This window comes from Abramis brama, assembly GCF_963993115.1.
Source record: "Abramis brama genome assembly, chromosome: 17".
NCBI lineage: Eukaryota > Metazoa > Chordata > Actinopteri > Cypriniformes > Leuciscidae > Abramis > Abramis brama.
Genome location: NC_139979.1, coordinates 22,169,670 through 22,182,409, shown reverse-complemented (window position 1 = coordinate 22,182,409; position 12,740 = coordinate 22,169,670). Strand labels below are relative to the sequence as shown.

Sequence of the window (12,740 nt, the reverse complement as noted above, 5' to 3'; positions counted from 1 at the left end):
GTGATTATTTGTTCATTGCCAGGCATTTTCTGAGCTGATTTTGAGAGAAAATCTACCCTGTTTCTTTATTAATACACATTCCTCATCTTATTGTGCTGGTCCATTCTAGTATGAAACGCCAATCCAATGAGTTCTCAATGGATTTTTTTTATTTTAATTTTTTTTATATCCTGTTTATCACAGGTCCATTGGAAATACATGTCTGTGGCGACATTTCTGAAATAGACCTTTCTGACATTTCTGATATTATGTTGCTTGTACATGCTGTTTTATCCGAAACAGGTAAATATGAATCTGGCAACATTTTACATTGGTTGTTACACATATCGCAGCAGTTTGGTCTAGCTAAAATGTCCTAAACCTAACCTACCCTAAAACTCTAAACCTAAACGATTGTGTTAACAAAGTCAAATGTGAACTAAAAGCAAATTTGTTTAATTATCCATACGTTTTATGTTGAGTTTTGTTTCATGGGACACATACCCAATCTCAAGTATAATGCTGTACCAGGTGAGCAACTGAGCAATAAGTTTACTACATCAGAAAAGCTATACATGTGAATTTGGTTATGATGCAAATGTCAAAATGTATTAGTTTACAAATCATGCCCAATGGTAAAAATGTTTTGAGGTCATATCATAGTATTGTGCAAGGACTGTGTAAAAAATAAGTCTATTAATCAATAATTTAAAGGAATACAAATTGTTGCATTTGACTTCCTCAGCTGTAAACTGCAATGAATTGTATGTATAGATACGTTTTGGGATTTTTTTTTCTCTCCAAAAATGTAGGTAGAGGCACATTTTTCCAATGAGCCCAGGTTTTCTGTTGGAAATTCACATTATCAAAGAAAAATGGGTTGCTAATGCTGTTTTTTATGCTGCCTTTAAATGGAGATTAAACAATTACACATACTGGTAGCTGAAAGCACTAGCAAAATTAGCCAAAATATATAATAAACAAACCTGCAAGGGTAGAACTTTTGAATGATGTCCATTCAAATTCTGCAGACCTTTTCAGAGCTTTTTAGTTAAAGCTAGATTCAGGCACAGATTCCATGTGTGGGATTAGTTATTGCCAGCACACTAACACACAATAAAAGTTGAACACAACCAATGCAAACACACTAACACAACAATAGGAAAACAGCTCTTTTGGAATGGTTTACCATTATACCCATTGAGCAGATTTTAAATGTTACAAAGTGATGCAAACTTGAAATAATTTGTTTTGTGATGGTTGTGTGAGTGGACTATAATTGGATCACTTTTTGTTCAGCATCTCCTAAAGCAGGGTTCACCAATCTCGGTCCTGGAGGGCCGCTGTCCTGCAGAGTTTAGCTCCAACCAGCTCCAACACACCGGTTTGAAAGTTTCTAGTATGCCTAGTGAGACCTTGATTAGCTGGTTCAGGTGTGTTTAATTGTGGTTGGAGCTAAACTCTGCAGGACAGCGGCCCTCCAGGACCGAGATTGGTGAACCCTGTCCTAAAGGTTTTATTATCTCTCTTTGTGATTGAGTAATTTTTTGATACTCAAAGAATGAGTCAACAAATAATGTGTGTTTGTGTTTGATAATAAACAACAGATAGTCTATATACACCAAGGCGTCAGGGAGGCCTCAGTGGGTTCCCAGCGACGCTGTGAAATTCTTGGTTATCAAGCACACACAAAACACTTGCTGCATATTGTGATAACCCCTCTCTCTCTCTCTCTCTCTCTCTCTCTCTCTCTCTCTCTCTCTCTCTCTCTCTCTCTCTCTCTCTCTCTCTCTCTCTCTCTCTCTCTCTCTTTCCCCCCCATCTACTGAGGAAAAGCTGTAAGAATCTGAGCTTTTTTATTGAGTAACAGCAAGTCTTTCCTGTCTCAGTGTGTGGTGTTGTAAATGAAAGTTGCCCACTGTTATATATGTCTTATGGAACTTATGGATTTGAACAGTTATAAATCATTCTGATATTGGGATTAGGAATCCCTTCCCTTTCATTCAGCAGTTTTCCAGAGTTTTTATTAGCTCTACCCCATGCAGACGTACAGTTGTGCATGGTAACATTTAATAGGAATAACTACATTACCTCAGCTAGTTATCAATTAACAGATACACACAAAACCCTTACTACAGAAATGGTGATGGTTAATTATTGCACTGAGGTTTTGGATGGAGCCAGGTCAATATTTTTTTTTTATAATAGAAAAGAATAAGAAAATGTATTTTTCCACACATCATATCTGGCATTGAACCAGCTTTATGTAGTGACACCCAGAGGCCAACAAGGGAAGTTATTAATTTCCAGACATTACAAGAGGCTTTGCCTGTAAATTATGGAGGGATCGTGTACATTTCCTATACATCAGTCTCTCTTGCTTTCTTCTTTCTCAGGTCGGTTTGATCCATTACTAAATGTGCAAGCATACCAGAGCTCGGCTCGTGTCATGAGCCTGTGTAAATATGACCGTTTGTCAACATAGATCATCATTTTATCTGTGATACTTCAGCCAAATGTCTGTGGTCGAGACACATCCTTTGAAATCGATTTGCTGTAAATGTGAATCTTGTAATGTAAATCATATCTAATGGACTTTGATATTACCCTTCCAGCTCATAATGACACAGACGGAGACAAAAGAATGGGTAAATATGGAAACTGAGCTGTCAAACCATAGCCAAAGTTTAGTTAAATGACCTTAAAATGGCTGAGAAGGAGAGTTGGGGTGCTGTGCCAGCCCCAGCGTGTTTTCTACGTTCATAATGTTCTTTTCTCTTTTCATATTTCATGTTTATCATCTGGGCGCACATTGTGTTTTCTTTTTTCCTTTCTGCCCACAGATGAAAATGATAAGGGAAATCTGTCTCTTCAGTAAATTGAGGTCTAATTCCAGGCAGTTTGTTCATTCCTGCCTTTTAAAGAAAGCCAGGGGCTTAATGATAAAAGCTCTTCATTCATCATCTGAGCAGATAGTCTAAAATACAGTTTGGTCATTTTCACCCTACCTCATATTACCATATTTCTCTAGAGATAATGGTGAACATCAGTCAAATAATATTGGTAATATGCCACTTAAGCTGGTGGCCAGTTGATTTACACAATAAGGTGAAGACCTGAATTTGGGGAATTTTCTTTTTCTTGCATTTAAAAATGTTTCTGCACTGTTCTGTTATATTCACTGTAAAAGGGTAGCTGTGGTTGCCTGAAATTGAGTGAAAGTGACAATGTTTCAAGTTTTACTGGATGGAATTTTGGCACTTGTATATATATGCCTATTCTTTTTACAGTAAATTATAATGTGACTCCTTTTTACTTAAAAATATTTGGTTATTCATACTTTTTGCTTCCAAAAACCATCAATTTAACCCTCACGTTCTGTATAAATTGACCTTACTGTTTTTTTTTTATTTTAAAACATTATTGTACATCTAAAAATGAATAAAAAACCAAATTCAATAATACAATAAAACACATTAAAAAAAAATAATAAAAAAAAACTTTCAGGAGTGTATCTAAACTGTGTACACAACATTTTATCATGTGAAAATGTATTGCATTTTTTATTTTATTTTTTATGTCTACATTCTCTGAAACCACAAAGGTAAGTAATTTAGGGATATTTATATTTTTTCATTTATTTTTTCATTTTATTTATAGTAAGTTTTCTTGTTAAAAGTCATGTTATGTTTTGGACACCGGTCCCCAACATGGGATACTGGTGTGCTAGTTTTTCCTACTTGACTGCAAGTAAACCATCTAGACCAGCACTAACTAGCATATGCTAATCTAACCCGGGGGTAGTTGTATAAACACAGCTATTATGTTTAATCCATGTCTTCATTGGTCATGTATTCGATTGGTTTAACTCTTACTTAACTAATTGTGCCCAGTTTGTTAGTCTGGGAAATCATGAATCCGATACCGTGCCAGCTCGACAGGGTGTTCCTCAGAGTTCAGTGTTGGGCCCAACTCTTTTTAGCATATGTATGCTTCCACTTGGACTGATTGGAAATATGGCCTTGGGTGTCACAGCTATGCTAATGATACTCAAATTCACATTACCACTAGCCATCCCTGATGTCAGCTACACATTTGCTGTTTTGAGTGTGCCCAGAAGAAATCAGAATTTGGATGCAGCATAATTTCCTGAAACTGAATTGCACATTCTCTCAGTTCTGCTAACACTCTTTTTTTCTTCTTCATCAGCCTTCATGTAAACTTAAGACCATGGGGGAATTATACTTTTTTATTCAAAGCCCCCAAGTTATAGAATGCTCTTTCCTTCTTTCACAGAAATGCTCTGTAACATTGTAAAAAGTTGATTAAGGCACTTTTATTGAAGGTTGTTTTTAACGATCTTACTATTTTAGCACTTTTATCCTTGTTGCTTATTGTTTTTCTTTTGCCTGTTTTTGCTGTAGCGCTTTGGGTGTAAGAAAAGCGCATTATAAATAAAATATATGGCTTTAAGAGCTAGTCTGACCATCTAGCAGTTAGCCAATGGATGTGTTGGATAAGTGTATGAATGGATAAGTTTTAATGCAACTTAAAGTGAAGAAAATCAGGTAGCCGCATAAAACACTCAGACTAGTCTTACAAGACATCTCATCATCATTTATATAATTTGAATTAGAAAGATAAGACTGATTAACTGCTAGTTAGTCAGGCTTGTTCTTAAGACATAGAGGTTAAAATAGAGGTTTATGCAACTGGCAGATGACTAACTTAGACTTTTTCTAGTCTAAGCAGTTTATGCAGCAGAACCCTGGTCTGTTCAGCAGGAGTGTGCATGTGTACATGTTTCATTGACTTACCAACATACTAGTCAACCTCTTTCACATTATTTTACACTCACCGTGGTGGTCATGCTATTGGGCTGATGGTGATATTTAATCTGCCTATCCCCGGTTTGTGAGTTTTGCGGCCAACCAGGGCGGAGAGGGGCGGTTTGTTTTGGAATAGAAGGCTGCGGCGAGGAGGTGGGAAGGGCAGAACTGCCGCAGGACGGCTCGCCCTGTTTCCTCTCACGTTTGGCACTTTTATGAGAGAGAATTCCTGCCCTGAGATTCAGCCGATCTACAGTGGATTGTGCGATGGTGGGGTGCACGCTCAGGAAGATCTGTCTTCATAAACGTAGACATTAGTGACTGCTGCGTCTGCTCCCCATCCTTAGATCAGTAACCGAAGCTCAAGCCAGAGACTCACTTCTGCCATCATAATGTATGCCTCTGGTATTCTCCTTGTGTGGCGCGGAAGGAGGAATTTCACAGCACCTTTGTTTTGCTCATAAATCTCTGCAGTGAAACAAAACTCGCTGTGGTCAGCGTGTGCTAATCATCATCCATCTCTCTTCCGCTTTAGCTTTATGTTGCGATTATCCTCAGAAAAAAAGCTGAGCTCTTAGGGAGGTCGTAATGATTCTTGCTCCGAAAATGTACTGAAACTTGTAACAGTGAGTGGTGCTTGAAGCTCATCTTTCCCCACTTTAACACTGTTGTATGTCATCTCCTGTAGCTAATGATATTCTTTACAGACCTCTCCATTTGCACTTATATGCTGTTGACATGTCTGTTGAAAGTCAGGTAATACTTTCCACAGCAAAGGCATTTTATATCTTCCTGTTAAACGCATGTATTTTAATCACCACTTATGTGCCTTGTTTGCCCTTCATGTCAAGTCAGTTCAAACTGAGATTTACTGTACTGTAGTTAAAAAAAATCCTGAAACTCATTACTCATAAAATCAGTTTGTGGCTTTAATATATATATATATATATTATAATGTGTATGTGACCCTGGACCACAAAACCAGTCACATGGGTCACTTTTTTGAAATTGAGATTCATAGATCAACTGAAAACTGAAAAAATAAGCTTTCCATTGATGTATGGTTTGTTAGGATAGGACAATATGTGGCCGAGATACAACTATTTGAACATCTGGAATCTGAGGGTGCAAAAAAATCTAAATATTGAGAAAATCGCCTTTACAGTTGTCCAATTATGTTCGCGACTGTGCTGCATTCACTCACAAAAATTAATGTTTTATATATTTACAGTAGGAAATTCACAAAATATCTTCATGGATCATGATTCTAATGATTTTTGACATACAAGAAAAATCAATAATTTTGAACCATGTTGGCTATTGCCACAATATACCATTGCGACTTATGACTGGTTTTGTGATCCAGGGACACACACACACACACACACACACACACACACACACACACACACACACACACACACACACACACACACACACACACACACACACACACACACATACACACACACACACACACACACACACACACACACACACACACACACATATATATATATACATCCATATATACACACAGCCTATATATATATATATATATATATATATATATATATATATATTATAATGTGTATGTGACCCTGGACCACAAAACCAGTCACATGGGTCACTTTTTTGAAATTGAGATTCATAGATCAACTGAAAACTGAAAAAATAAGCTTTCCATTGATGTATGGTTTGTTAGGATAGGACAATATTTGGCCGAGATACAACTATTTGAACATCTGGAATCTGAGGGTGCAAAAAAAATCTAAATATTGAGAAAATCGCCTTTACAGTTGTCCAATTATGTTCGCGACTGTGCTGCATTCACTCACAAAAATTAATGTTTTATATATTTACAGTAGGAAATTCACAAAATATCTTCATGGATATCTTCATATATATATATAATTATTATAATTTTTTTATTTTTTATATTACTTTTAGTCTTCACCATTACCATTACTTCAGTCTTCAGTTTCACGTGACCCTTTAGAAATCATTGTAATTTGCTTATTTGCTGCTCAAGCAACATTTCTTATTATTATCAATGTTTAACAGTTGTGCTGCTTTTTTGTGGAAACCGATCCTTCTTTTCTGGATACTTAGATGAATAAAATTTTCAATAGAACATCCTTAATTTGAAATAGAAAGTCTTAACTGACAACTTTGATCAATTCAGTGCATCCTTGCTGAATGAAAGCATTAATTTCTTTATAAAAAAAAAAGTGACGACCTCAAACTTTTAAAAGGTAGTGCTAGTGTTTATACATTTAGTTTGCTACACTGAAAACTACTAAAAAAAGACCAATATTTATCAGACACAAAATAACGAGAACCGGAATTAGGTTGGCAGCTGCAGATTACAGATACATTCACAATAAAATACATCTAATAAACTAGAAACATATTAATTTATGTAACAATGTCGAAAACAGTGACAAACGGCTGCATTTAACTAAATATTTTGCTACCAAAAAGACTAAATGCTGCACAGGGACCTCTGGTTTATTTATATAAAGCGTCCAAACAAACCAATTAATTAAAATGAATCAGACTTCCCAAAGTCTAATCTCTTGTCAGTTTGTCACGTCTGGTTAGAACACAGTGTTACACAAGATCGACATCCTTGTTGGTCTTGGAATAGCATACTGTTTGACCAATCAGTGGCCTCAAACTTTAAAGCTAGTGTTAGAATTAGATGCAGGAAGAACATTTTTATCTGCCAATGGTTGCCCTTCTATGGTCTAGATTTAGGGCAAGGGTTTGGTTAAGTATAGTGCTACAGAATTGGCTGATTGACTAATATGATTACGTAAATAGTATATACCAATAAATAATTCACTTGTTTTTAGCTTGTGCAAAGAAAGTCCACCTAAATGATATTGCTATCATTATTTGCTCTCTTTACAAAATGTCTCCTATTGTGTTCCATGGAAGAATTTTCAGTTTGTATGATCTATGTCTGTGAGCATATTCAGTAAAAGGTCTCCTTTAAATTCTCAGAATAATTCAGTAAAGCACTAGGCTTATTCCAAGTCCTATTCTAAATATAAAGGTAATGATAACTCAAAGAGGATACAATGTTTCTATCATAGAGGTTAGCATTAAGACTAGATTGTTTTTGTTGAGAAAACGTTTCCCTTGGGACCTGTTCATGAGAGGAGCGGACCAAGGAAAGTACACAGTGATTTGTTTTCATTTGTTTGACTGAGATGACTACTAATTAGGTATCTCTTGCCATCTGAGGTCAGTTCTTACCAAGCTATGCTGAGAAATTCACTTTGTTATTGAAAGATCTACCCGGAAACTTTATGTTGGAAGGACATCACTGGGACGGGAGAGGAGGGAAAGGCCAAAGCCGACACGAAGAAGTCCCTCTTGAGTAAACAGGAGCATTGGAATTAATCAAAGAGTCTTTTTTCTTTTGCTTTACATACTTGTGAAATTGGCTGGAAAACTTTACCAATTCTCATTTGAGTGTTTACATGCATGGGATGAAAACAGATTTCAGAAAGTGCTGAACACACAGATTTTGAGATTTGTTTTTTCTATCACTCGTCATAGAAACACATATGTATGTGGAATACTGTTTTCCCACGGCCTGTTCATGTATTTGTGCATGGATTACTTTTTGTAGAGGACAGAAACAGCAAAAGAAAACATCTACTATGATTTACTATTAGTTAATTAATTGTCTTAGGTTGGATCAACTTGTATTGCTTTATTGATATACTAAGGTTTAATTAATTTTATTATGTTGGTCTAATTTAAATTAAGAACCATGTAACTGTAATGCAATTATTTGTTTTTCCTGAATAAAACAAACAAAATATATCTTACCGCATTACAATTCAAAGCAACCATTCCACGAGGTCGCCTTGGAGAAATTATTAAAACAATATATTATAATGTATTTGTTTGTAGTTAAATTGACACCTGACACCTTTAAAAAAAAAAAAAAATCCACAATATGTTTTTTTTTTCAATTAAAATCAAATTAATTTATTTTCTTTAAACTTACAGTTTAAAGCCAAGACTCATCTAAAAATGTACTCACTCTCATGTCGTTCCAAACATGTATGACTTACTTTCTTCTGCGAGACACAAAAGACGATAGTGTGAAGACTGTTTCAACTGTTTTTGTTCATGCAGTGAAAGTCAGTGGGGTCCAAAACAACATCGGTCCCCAATATGCGTTCAAACCTGCAACCTTTTAATTTCCAGATCTTTAACCATTTAACCAGAGCAGTCAGAGAAAAGAGAGAAAAGAGAATATGTGCATCATCTTGTTACGCCATGTACACATGTAACAGGGCTTTGATGGATGCTCTTCTTCACCACTGGTCTGGTGGTTTGGGTTTGGAGATCTCTCCTGGGCCTGTGTTTATTCAGCTTTAATCAAACCCAGAATAGCTGATCTGTACTGGGACACTGATGCAGACCTCAGCCCTCTCAAATCATCCTACCCAGCTGGGTCAAAACCTTCTCTTTTCATCTCAGTGCCCTTTGTCCCTCCATATGAAAACGATCTCCTCATCCATTAGCACTTCAGGATCTTACTGTGATTTGCCAAAGTGAGCTTCCAGTGTAGGACTTGGATTTTACTGCCGTTTAAAGGCAGAAAGAATAGTGTGCTGCAGGAATGAGTACTAAAACTCGGAAATAAGTTTTGCACATTATTTGTCTTTGAAGTCAATTGTTTTTTTTAATGGGCTGAAATAAGGTTGGTGGTTAACACAAGCTCAATATATTTTTCTAAGACATAAATCAGTAATGATTCAGAACTTTTCAAGCTTTAATGTGTCTTGAAAAAGGCAGTTTCTAACAAATATCTAAATGGGACTACAGAGGCTATAGGGGACATTAAACGTCACCATGCTGAACTGGAAAACTCATCTGCTCACTAGTCCGCTTTTACAGTCTTCTTTTGTTTATTCTCATGCTCTAAAATTTTCCAACTTGTAGATTCTAAATAAAGTTTGAAAGAGTTTTCGGAAGCTTAGTGGTGGTGACATTGAAGTCATGCTATTGTGGTGTAGTTCGCTTATGCCAGTAGAAAAATCCTACTGGCTTTTTGTCAAGATAATCTATGTGGTGCTAACTTTCCGGTTGGCCTACAAAAAATGCTAATTCCTAACCCCATTTATGCAACCTCATTAGTGACTAATTTGAAACATTCTACATTGGTCAAAATAGCTCTCCTCGCACAAGGTGACTCGACTCAATTTATTTTGTTATGCTAAAAAGTGTTGCTTTGCTAAAAGCCCAATACCTTTCTTATCAGTATATTTCTGTAATGAATGAAATGTAAGTTTATATTCATAATCAGCATTACTCTCTCTCTCTTTGTCCCCCATCTTAGATTCATTATTTTACTGAGCTTGTCGCAGGGCATTGTGGGATTGGCTTAGTCTTTACTGACTTTACTGTCTTAAAATGCTGCCTTCACAGGTAGCTCACTTGGTTTTGGAATATAGAAGAGAAGAATGTGATCGGTAAAGACATATCTGTGAAAATAAGCAAAGGCTTCTTAGGGAAAGATTTTTTCTTATGAATTCTGAAAGGAATTCTTGGTCTAAAAACTGATGTTATGCATATCTTGAGCTGAGGAGGATATTGTTTTAAGTCTAAAGATAATCTCGGGGTTAGGGAAGAAATTTCTTTTAGGCAAGAGGACATTTCTTTGGTAGATGAATGGGCTTTAGCCATGGTAGGATTCTTTCCTGTTTTCTAGGTTATTCTTTCTCAACTTTATCCATCATGATTACATTCATTCCTTTCCCATCAGCCCACCCCTCTCTTTCTCTCTTTGAGGGCAGTTATTGTGCAGGAGTCTCATACTGTCGTTTCACAGCCCCTTTGCAGCATATCACAGCAAGTGCAGTCTGAGAATGTACTACTAATACAGCAGACTTGTTTAGAGTCCTGCTTTTTCAACATACTGAATGCAGAGAATCTTTAGCGGGATATTGCTGGCAGAAACATAAACCTCGTGGCAAACGGGTTTGGTAAGTGTTTTTATTTTTTTATATACACATGAAAAGATCTAGTAAGAAAATTGAATAAGCCTAACAGTATTTGCAGGATTCAGTGATAAACATAATAGATCTATGATTACTTTATTTTGTATCTTTGTAATGTTCGCAATAGTAGAACATTGGTAGGTTGGTAGGTTGGTTTGGGCATTGACACAAATTTCACAATTCGTTTCGATTCACAAGCTTTCGAGTTAATTTCTATTCGATATCTATTAATGTGGGCCTATCAGGTACAGTACATGGCAAATATCCTCAAGGAAAAGAATATCTTTTAACTATTGCTCTAAACTATACAGGGAACCCCATTTGCTATATTACTATAATATTAAAGGTTATCATTAACCGATTTGTATAGGCTACTTACATTTAAATTACACATAAGGAGTTTTTTTTTCTACAATAATAATCTTATAATAATAACTGAACTTAATTCATTCATTAGTTTTACAATCTCTTTATGAACTTTTCGAAGTGTCAAAGTGGTAGTTGCGTAGCTGTCAATGGATAGACGGAAAGCTCTCAGATTTCATCAAAAAGATCTTCATTTTTGTTCCAAAGATGAATGAAAGTCTTACGGGTTTGGAACAACATGAGGGTGAGTAATTAATGACAGAATTTTCATTTTTGGGTGAACTATCCCTTTAAAAGCTGTATTATTTTACATGGTTTGGGTTGCCCTCATGGGGGCAGCCTTGTTAATGTCACATGACTAGACAAGAACTAATCATTATTTAACCAGCATTCCCACCTAATTGTACCTTCCCATGAGAGTTGTTCTCAGTTGTGTTGATGCGAGAGTGTGAGGGCTTCAGACGCAATACAGACTGGCATACTGCATGTGAATCTGTTCCAAATGGGCAAACTATCTTCAGGGAGACAAAGGCCCTTTGAGTGGTGGGGTGAGTCACTTTGCCAAGAGTGGATTATGTCCATTTTAGTGACATCACAAAACAAAGCAGCCTATTCCGCAAGCAAAGCTGCCCTGAATGGCACCGTTATCAGCACCTCAATATGCAGTTTGGCTCAGACCAGGGGGCTTGAGGTTCCCTGAGGATTGCTGTAGCACCTTCTCCTTTGCTGTATTTATTTTGTCAATGAGGAAATTGTTTACTCTTGTTTATAGCAACCTTTTTTTGGCTTAATTGGCTGTCAGTAAATTGGCATTAATAGATGCCAGTTGGCTGCATGCATCGCTAATAAAACCACCCCTTTTCAAATAGCTCTGAATGGGACTGATAAAATAATTGCTTGAATGCATTGGGAGTTGGTTGTCTAAGCTGTGGGTGGGATGGTGATCGAGATCATGTCACATGAAGTTTTAGAAGCCAATAGATTATCTCACCTCAGTGACTCCCAAAAGACATGTAGCCTCAGTGGAGGTGTTTATACAACTTAAAAAAAAAAAAAATCTATATATGTAAATGACAGCTGTGTGCCATGACTTTTTGCAGTGCAGTTCTCAATATTTGTTGTTCATAACAAATAGTTATTAATATATATTAATACTTAATACACGTCTGTTTGAGCGTGTGGGGTCGTTAAGATAGTTTTAAATGTTTTTGAAAGAAGACACTTATGCTCACCAAGGCAGCAATTGTTTGATCAAAAATACAGTAAAAACATTAATATTGTGAAATACTATTACAAATGAAAACATCTGTCTGGGCAAAGCTTAATTTTTTGCATCATTACTCCAGTCTTCAGTGTCATATGATCCTTCAGAAATAATTGTAAATGCTGATTTGTTGATTAAACCACTCGATTCATATGGATTCATTTTATGACACCTTTATGACCTTTTTGGATCTTCTAAATTTTTGCCTCCCAAGTTTCATTAAAATATCTTAATTTGTGTTTCAAAGATCAACCAAAAGTCTTATTAAGTCTT

General features: G+C 36.1%; 1 protein-coding gene across 2 annotated transcripts in view; it reads left to right on the top strand.

The window, feature by feature from the left end:
- The window catches only part of fhod3b (formin homology 2 domain containing 3b), a 196,649-nt gene that overhangs the window by 71,038 nt on the left and 112,871 nt on the right, over positions 1-12,740 (top strand). The window contains exon 1 of one of the 2 annotated variants that reach the window (XM_084088336.1): positions 10,652-10,822. The exons of the other annotated variant lie outside the window; for it this stretch is intronic. The gene's annotated coding sequence lies outside the window, so the exon portion shown is untranslated. Of the gene's footprint in view, positions 1-10,651; positions 10,823-12,740 lie in introns of those variants that run through there. 2 annotated transcript variants of the gene reach the window in all.